This window comes from Palaemon carinicauda, chromosome 1 (assembly GCF_036898095.1).
Source record: "Palaemon carinicauda isolate YSFRI2023 chromosome 1, ASM3689809v2, whole genome shotgun sequence".
Classification (NCBI taxonomy): Eukaryota; Metazoa; Arthropoda; class Malacostraca; order Decapoda; family Palaemonidae; genus Palaemon; species Palaemon carinicauda.
The window spans coordinates 239,940,735-239,950,734 of record NC_090725.1 but is presented as its reverse complement, the minus strand read 5'-3'; the positions used below and the strand labels follow the sequence as shown (position 1 = coordinate 239,950,734).

Below are 10,000 nucleotides of genomic sequence, written 5' to 3'. Positions count from 1 at the left end.
AGGATTTGAATGCAAATATATGTGACTGGAAAAACTGGCATTGTTGGTAAATATGAAGTTCCTGAAGATAATTAAAATGAAGATACTCGTGTGGAAATGTGTTTGGAATGTTGTGTGATAGTATTAGAAGCATTGTTTGAAAAAAAATAATAGGAATATTCATTAGTAAGGAAAAATGGTTGGTACATTGTGTTAGCACAAAGCAGAAGGACGAAATGAGAAGAAAAAAATGGGTGTAGGTATATCTAATCATTATTTAGCAAAAGGAAATGTCCATTACATAAGGAGAGGAAGGGACCAATATATAATATAGATATAGATGAGAAAAATGAGTTTGATAAGGACAAGAGGGGAGGATATGAGGAGAAGGACGGTGGAAATTGGATTTGGAGTTTGTAAAATTACATGATGGGGTACAGAGGAACAGCAGAGAGTATAACATTTATTGCTATAACAGGCATGTTTATAGTATAAGTTTGATAAGAGTTAGATAGATGAGAGGACTGACATGGGAAGGAGAGTGAGTGTCAAGGCACCAAAGAGCTTGGGTTAATCACGTAATATATATGTTGAGATGGATAATGTGAAAAAGTTAGAAAGAAAAGGGAAATACTGTGTGTGGTCATAGAAATAGCTTATGATAGTGATTATAAAATTGTTTAAATTGTATGGTATTGAGGATAAGTTGTTTAGCGTGACTAAAAGTCCCATGATGAAACCACAAGTGTGCATTACAATATGTATAGGGACAGTGACTGGTTTGGTTTATAAAAAGGTCTGACACAAGGATGTCTATGTCTCCATTGAGTTTAGTTTTATGGATGCAACCCTATGCAATATGCTGGGTCTGGGGAGTCCATTCAGTCATGAAGTGAAACTGAGAAAACCCCTACAGCTGCACAATGCAGTTAAAAGAGGTTGGATAGTGATATGGTGGAAAGGGAGTGGGAAAGTTCATAGAGCAAAAGTGAGAGCATTTAGGGCCAAAATGGACGCTGCAAAGACCGTTTAGTACTGACTACGGTACACTTGTGGATAGGGTAAATGTAAGGCACTAATCACAAAAACAACAGTAATGATAATTCACAACCATATTCCCTCCATTCTCACAAATCACCAAATTAATCCTGGATCTCAAAAGCCAACCAAGTTTAATAAGATTCATTGTTGTTTAAAGCAATGGTCATATTCTCCTTGAAAACCTCATTTCAATGTCGAAATCAGAATGATTATGGCGAGGACGCAACCTGGTACACCATTATACTTGAAGCGGGGATACTACTACTAATTTTAATAATAATAATAACAACACCAACCACATTAATAATACATCCTGGTAGTTTGCTACCTGTACATGCAAGTTAGGTTTGAAAATTCTATTAAATAAACAAACTGGCTTTGCTTTATGGTTACAAGGTCATTAAACAATATTCCCTTAATAAGGCATCCCGATTTTCGGAGCGCAAATAAAAAAAAACTTGGAATGTTTCAGAAGGCCAATTAATCGAAGAAGTCCTCCGCAAACGTATTACTCAAGTAAAGAACTTAGATGTGGCAAAAGCATCAAGTGACCAGTCCGACTTTCAGGTGGGACAGTCCCGCTTTTCAACGGCTGTCCCGCTTTTTTAAAGTTAGCAAAAGATCATTTTTTTTCTTCTTCTTCTTTTATTGCTTTTGTGAGTTTTGTCCCGTTTTTTTGTGCCACGAAAACTAAGCGTCCCCATTTTAATGGAGTAGTACTGATATTTTTCTTAATTTTGCTGCTATTATTATTATCATTATTATTATTATTATTATTACTATTATCATTACTTGCTAAGCTACAAACCTAGTTGGAAAAGCAGGATGCTATAAGCCATGGAGCCCCAACAGGGAAAATAGCCCAGCGAGGAAAGGAAACAGGAAAAGTAAAATATATATAAAAAAAAACTAACTGGTAACTTCTATCGTTTTCTCCGACTGCTACGATACCCAATGAAATGAATTAAAAAATATTGTATATATAGACACACAAATACACACATACAAATATATGATATATATATATATATATATATATATATTATATATATATATATATATATATATATATATATATATATATATATATATATATATATATATATATATGTATCGAAAGTGTAGTCTCTGTAATTATTACAATCAGTCAGGTCTCCTTTTTCTGCCATTTTCACCAACTTACGTCAGTTGTTATTAAAATATATATTATGTTATTCAAAAGAGACTGGAGAGAAAAAATTAATGAAAAGCTGAGAGATGAACTAGCAGATTTAGAAAAAGTAGAAGTTTCACTGACCAAATTCCCATTTTGAGACATGTTGTACACCAGTGTAGAATATAGAAATCCAATTTTTGCTGGCCTTTGCGGACTATGAAAAAGCCTTTGATAACGTGCAACGACCAATTTTGTGGAGAGTCCTGCGTTATTATGGAATTCCTCTTAAAGATGTAAATTTTATTAAGTCTGTTCATGAGCAAAAAAACTGCAAAGTTAATGGAGTCTTTTTTAATGAATTTCCAGTGAACAGCTGAGTACTCCTCCTCATGGATTTTGTAATGAGTAGAACAGTTGGAGATGGTGGAGAAGGATTGGACTGGGTTGGTGATAGGAATTTAGCAAATCTAGAGTATGCTGGTGATGCTGTACTTGTTAGCAGAACACCACAGGATTTGCAATACTTGCTTACCAAAATGCATGGAATATCACACAGGAGGTTGGGCTGAAAATGAATATAAGAAAGACAGAGATGGCGAGAACGGAGTATGCAATGGAAGATGCTAATTATATCATTGGAAGGAGAAAGGATTAATGAGGTAGAATCATTTAAGTATTTAGGAACTATGATCTCTAATACAGGGTGTTTAGAATTAGAGTTTAGTGAAAGACTGAAAAAAAAGTAAATCAGACACTGGCTAGGTTAAGTAAAATTTGGAAATTAAATTGCATGAAATTACATATAAAAATCAGACTATATATCAGTTTATTGAGATCAGTGTTACTCTATGGACATGAGTCATGGTATGACAATGAAATAATCTGCAATAGATTTAGTAGATTTGAGAATAAAGCCCTCGGAAGGATACTGGGAGTAAAATGGAAGGACAGGATTAGCAACGAAAGTATAAGAGAGATGACTTGAGTGCCATATGTGGATGAGATCATGATGAGGGGTAGATGGAGATGGTTTGGGCATGCTCTTCACACCCCCCAGGAGAGATTACAGTAGTTCACCAAATGTTCAGCTGAGCTCCAAAAGGCACTAGAAGAGTTTGAAGACCCAGACGTATATGGCTGAGGACTATGAAGCGCAAAGTAGGAGATGATGATTGGAGAAGTATTGAATTAAAAGCTCAAAATAGAGACAACTGGCGAAATCTAACCAAGGCCCTTTGTGTCAATAGGCATAGGAGGATATATATATATATATATATATATATATATACTGTATATATATATATATATATTACTGTATATATATATATATATATATATATATATATATATATATATATATACATACATATATATATATATATATATATATATATATATATATATAAATGTCCCGCTTTTACCAGAGAAAATCTGGTCCCATTACAAAAAAGGGAAAACATTCATAGACTTCCATACAAAAACTATGGCAACAACATGTATTACAAGTTCTGGGCTTTTATTTAAAAGATAAATTATGCGACGTAGAAAATTAGGCAAAACACGATGTTAGGAAACCACCCTAGAATTCATGGTCTGTTCTGAAAGACTAAAACATTTAGAAAACAAAATATCTCCGCCCACCCACATCCCCATTTTTGAATAACTGGCGCGGAAATGTTAAAAAATCAAACATTTCAATGAGTAGCAATTCTTATCATAGCTGAGAGAGAGAGAGAGAGAGAGAGAGAGAGAGAGAGAGAGAGAGAGAGAGAGAGAGAGAGAGAGAGAGAGAGAGAGAGAGAAGGGGGGCATTGAAATAAATAGCTGCATATGCAATTGTTGAATCAAAACCCCATGTAAAGCTCGCTGCTCACACTTATTAAAGCAAAATTTCCACTAAGTGTGACGAGTTATAATATAATGCAGTTTCAGTTCCAAGGTATTACAAATGACTGGTTACAGAGACACATTTAACAAATCTAATATTGCTGCTTTCAAGTGTTGGTTTCTATGAATAGTTCGTTACAGATAGATTAACATTATTTATGTAAATTCATTCATACATATTTCAAACAGAACAAAAGGAACGTCATGCAGTTTTTTTAAGATTAAGCATCATGTTCCAACCATCCGTCCATTTCAAAGAATGGGAATTATACTTTATATTTAACAGAATTACGTTCGAAAGAAGTGGTCCTAATAAACAATAGATTATGCCTTCTTAGAATGAAATGTCAAAAGCATATTCTATAATAAAAAAAGAACTGTCAAACGATACGAATTAAAAATATAATCCGCGTACCGCGGTCTATGCACCTCATCTCCATATCTGTGTTGTTTATCCCAGGTTCTTCTTGTAGAAAGTGAAATAGACGTCAAGTTACTGCGCCACAACCCACCGACTTCCTGCCTGGATTGCCTGGAAGGCGGGTTGCGAAAGTGAAACCCTTGTCGAAGGTGAGGCGACAGTGTGTAACTTAACGTCCAGAAATCACTTCCAAACGCCATTATTAGGTGATATAATTGTGAAATCTCGTGTCACGCTAGTGGATAAGTGACTCGTATGCGTTGAAATTTCACCTGGAAGCCATTATACGGAAACATACGTTACTTTGCACAGGTAACTTTCAGTGATGCCCCCCGGCTATTTTTCGTAACTTGCACCCTCAGAAAAGTTAGGTACTGTTTTATTCCCGTTCAATGAACTTTTCATATTATTCAAGATGCTTAAAGTATGAAAGGATCACCTGTGTTTATCACGAGTAGGCTTAAACTGAAAATTTTATGGGTTATTCATGCCAAGGTCATTCAGCATTCCTACTGGTAGCCTACCGGTACAGATACAAGTAGGCCAAGAAGGTGCCTAGCCTAACCTAGTGAATGTCCACATATACGGTTTGCAAAATATGTGGTTATTGATGGCTCACTTCATTGTGAAAGATAATTGATTTTTCTTTTATTTAGGACCAAATTATTATCTAATTATAAACTAAGAAAAGTTTATGTGCATAAAGATTATACTGCTGATGTATGAATGACTCTTACTGGGAAACATTTTCCCAATAAGAAATAGTGATACTTTAAATTTCTTGGCTAACACATGAACCATATAGCCTACCTTTCCAACTACTGTAGCCATCTGGTATTTTATGCATTTCTGACATTTTTTCATGGTTCAAAGTATTTATTTTTAGTTGGAAGGAAGTCCTATTTAAGTGTATTGCACCAGGTTAAGATGGCATATTTGCATAAATGGCCATTACCCATTGGAAAAAATAAAGTTTATGCATGTCATCATTAACAATACTGCAAATGCATGTCAAACTCAAAAATATACCAAGGATAATTACGGTGGTGCTTTTTAACCTTACCTAACCTAATCTAGAATACCATAAATCATAGAAAACAGAAATTAATTCAATCTTAACATTGCACATGATGCCCTGCCTGAAATAGTTGGTTGCTCCTGTCACCCCTTTAGTGCTGCACGGGTGAAATTCCTTACTAAAAGTTTGGACGGAAAGATTAGAGGGTACAGGTCTGTTTCTCTTATAAAAATTTGGATATTTACTGCTTAACATGTTTATTTTTCAATAGAAAAGTCATTTATTTGTGGAATGGATTACTTCTTGATGGTATAGAGTAGCTCTAGGTCTGATTTTGTAATAAAAGTTTTTAAATTATTCTAATCCCTCAATCTTAAATCCAAGGAAAACTTTTTATAATAACAATGAAGCCACAATATCACAGTATTCTACACATTTTTATTGGTGAATATTTTACACAAATTATTACATGACTGCCCCTCATATTCCCTTTGTGAAAAAATGCGCTGTACGTGGCCATTGGTTATTATGGATTCAGTATGGGTGAGAAATGAAAGTATCATACATTAACTTACAAAGACAGTCGAAAGTCTGAAGAACCTGGTTTAAAACTACAGCAATTATATAGTATAATGTGTGTGCTGTGTATAGTTTATGGGCTAAGTAAAAATTGCTATGTATTGATACAATTACAGATGTTTGGATCAAAATTTTAAAGGCGGCTGATTTAGGAAATTTATATCTTAACCTATAATTTACATCTCATACAAGAGGTATTACATTAATTTTATGAGAATTTATTATTTGCCATGTCATTAATATGAATTGAAATTGTTAATAGCTTATTAACAAAGTTTATGAATATTATATGAAATACATTTGAGAAAAATAATTACAGTACCTTCCAATATATATTTTTTCATTAATCCATACAAATGATTTTCATGGCAAATCCAAGTATGGTACATGGACACACTAACAAATTTTACCCTCCAATAATTATAAGCTAGTTATACACTCGAGCTAAATGCATAAAACAAAGTATAATTTTGAAAAGAAATCTAGTTTTCTGTTGAGGTATTACACTGTTACAAGAGGTGTTTCAAACATGAAGCAAGTAAAATTATGGAATATTTTTCTGGCAGTATAACTGATGCTGATACTCATAAGTTCAAGAAAAGGTTGATAGAACTATTATTTTGGCAACAACCATTAACAATAAAACTTGATTATTAGATGTTCAGTACTCAGTGCAGAACATGAAGTAATTTATTTACATAGACTTTTCAGTCATATTTTTGTGTAAATACATAACTCAAAAGTGCGTATACTTCATTAAGAATAAAGTAAAAGACCTTAGAATATATACACTGTAGTTTTGGTTTACCTCAATGGCTTCATAAAAAAATGTACCAGTCATGTTTCAAAGTTAACTTGTGTACAGCAATGATGTATTATCTAAAATCAAATATGTAAACGGTTCATCACGAAAATCTTCAAGCTCCATTTTAGATAATATTACTGTATAGTAACTTAGTTAATAATGAGAAGAAAAAATAAATAAAACAATTAAAGATGAATTAATACTTTATGTATTGAGGACAGAAGTTGATCTTTATTGTTATTTCTGGTGCCAATCAAAAACACCACAGCACACTGGTTACTGCTCCAAACCTAACCAGAGTGAAAAATATTTTACATTTTATACATAGCCTACATGCCTTCTTTACATGTGAAGCCTGTAATAATAACAAAATATTGCCAAAACTGCAGGTCAAGCCTCCAAAACTGGCCAAAAATCATTCATAAAGTTAACTACACTACTTGTTATATTTATCTATAAAATAGAACATCTGTATGACAGTAAAAACACCTACAGTATTTTAGCTTGAAAATTGGAGTGGAGACTGGTAACTGCGGGTACTACAAAGAGATTGATGAAATAAATGCTGTCAAACATATGAGGTTCAAAATATATTTAAAGTGATGTAATTTTTGTTCTAAGGATGAAAAAAGGTACCCAAACATTCTTGGTTCAGTTAAATATCGAAAGGTTTATGAAATTATAATTTTTATGAAAATAATATAAGGGATACAGTACTTTTACATGGTTTCTCAAACTAATACATTAAGTTAAGTAATTATCAGTTGGGTAATTCAACTTCACTGGTACAATTATCAAAATTTAAGTCACTGCCAACTAATGGATAATGAGAGCGTGAAACATGTAATCTTATATTAGTTTTTATAGATGCAGAGTACTCAATATACAAAGGGGTAATGGTAATGTTAACTTCTATTTGTTCTTACACAAACACAAATCGTCCTTTACTTAGGAGAATGATAACAAAGAAGCTGGGAATACGGCAGTTAAAACTTTATAACGAGGTGTTAAAAATCAACAGGTCTTTAACACGTCCGTAGCGGGGAGGCAACTGCCTACCTGCTGGCTCGCTGACAACCTCTAAGATACCAGCCGTCTGTGAGATTGGACGATTTTCTCTGACTGGGAATTTTGGCAACACTCATTCTTGCTTGCCTTTTCTTTTTACCAGCGTGTTTGTCTTAAAGCGAGATTGTGTTGGATTTTGAGGATGCCTGCAGAAATGCCTTGAAGTGTCGCCAAGGACTGCTGCACTTTCATGAATGTAGTCGAGACCGATCCTCATCGGACATGCCTTTCCTGTAGAGGGCATGCATGTATGCAATCCTTACGTTGTGATCAGTGTTGGGAGTGGCCATCTTCCCAGCGGGAGAGATATAGCAGGATGCATAAGAAGAAGTCTAAAAGGTATTCTTCACCTTTGTGATCTTTCTCTAAGTCATAGAAGGTCCCACTTTTTTCTTTGAACCCCCGGAACATTTCTTTCAGACTCATCTCCGTTGGTTTCCTCTGGGGCCGATTGAGCTATAGTGATGGCCATTTTACATTATGGCAAGCCCAGGGTTCAGGGGGTCCTTTCATTTCCCTTAGAGAAATGAAGGGGCATCCTCCTTAGGGTGAGTCGCCTCCTTTTCAGATTGGATGCGTTGCATTTGCTGTGATTTTCCTTGAGTCTTCAGGGTTCCCCCTCGGAGGAGAAGCTGCAACAAGCTCTGTCAGCGAGGCACCAGCAGGACGTTCCTGCCTTAGTGTGTGTCGGCCCTCAGATGTCTACAGGTTAGTTCCCAGTCGTCCCATCAGCTCCTTTGGATCTTCCAGTAGGAGATTTATCTCCTGGGCATCTTTCCAAAGGGAAACAGCAAGTTCCTGCAAATAGGATTGAGGATCTAGTGTCTGACCCTTCTAGGAGCTCTCCTCCTTCAGAGCTCTCTGAGCTAGTTCACAGGTTGTCTGAAGAGGAGGATCATAAGCAGTCCTACTTATTTCCACTTCTTGCAGGATCTCCATCTTCCAGATGCATTTCATCCAGGCGAGACCCTTGAGCTAGTCACTCTTCTAGGAGTGCCTCACCCATCCCAGCAAGCTTCATGCTCTAGAAGAGCTTCTTCCAGACATGCCTCACACTCTAGACAATCACCTTCAAAGCAAGCTTCCAGCACTTCTTCCAGATGTGCTTCACCTCTGAGTGTATCCTACGAGTTCTACTCATAGACACACCTCACCTAACGCATCTCCACCTTTGGACATCTTCCAGACCCACTTCTCCTGTAGGCTCTTTGCCTATGTGCCTCTTCTCAACACGCTTCATCTGCGAGTTCCACTTCTGGACACAGTTTATTCCGAAACGCTTCGTCTGATAAGTGAGCATACAGATGGGATTCATCTTGTTGACGCATTTCTGAAAGATGTATTTCACCTGCGCGCTCTTTTGTAAGACGCGCTGCTGAATGAAATTCTCTTGAGAGCTCTGTGTGTGTATCTAGAGATCATCAAAAGCAGTCTCATTCTGAACACATTAAGCGTGCAGCTTTAAATTCCACAAGACACAGCAACCCAGAACGTGCAAGGCGCATTTCCACTGAATGTGCAAGGCAAATTTTTTACCATGCTAGATGCCTTTCTCTAGAACACCTTAGGCCCTCCTCATCTAGCAGAACCAGGGACACTGGTCCTGACTCAAGAGGAATATTCGAGATCTCATTCAGAACCACATGTCCCCATCATCAGATCCTAGATTTGATCCTATGTACATACCAACATTTCATCCACATCAACCTGTACGTCAGGAGGTGAACAGGAATAAAGTCCATGTTACTCCTAAAGAGACACCCATGTAAGGTCCCACAGAGCGTCTCTCTCTCTACGAGAGAGATAACTGGTAGAGAATTATAGGATCTCCCCAATAGATTTTGATTGACCATTCAAGAGGACAAGGAAGGATGAAGGCAATGAACATCTGGAACATGCTAAAGGATTATCAGGGACACTAGTCCTGACCCAGAGGATTATTCAAAATCTCGTTCAGAACCACACATCCCCAGCACCAGAACTCAGATTACCCAGGCCAGATCCAGAGTTTGATCCTAGGTACGTGGACCAACATTGCATCCACAT

At 36.1% G+C, this 10,000-nt stretch overlaps 2 protein-coding genes across 9 annotated transcripts in view; one reads left to right on the top strand and one right to left on the bottom strand.

The window, feature by feature from the left end:
- LOC137654543 (probable cationic amino acid transporter) overlaps positions 1-10,000 on the bottom strand; it is an 837,555-nt gene that overhangs the window by 396,116 nt on the left and 431,439 nt on the right. The window lies entirely within an intron of this gene.
- The window catches only part of LOC137654521 (involucrin-like), an 81,318-nt gene continuing 75,810 nt past the window's right edge, over positions 4,493-10,000 (top strand). For 2 of the 5 annotated variants that reach the window (XM_068388250.1, XM_068388229.1), the window contains exon 1: positions 4,532-4,796. The gene's annotated coding sequence lies outside the window, so the exon portion shown is untranslated. Of the gene's footprint in view, positions 4,856-10,000 lie in introns of all 5 variants that reach the window. The other 3 variants (XM_068388260.1, XM_068388235.1, XM_068388242.1) reach the window with 3 other exon arrangements.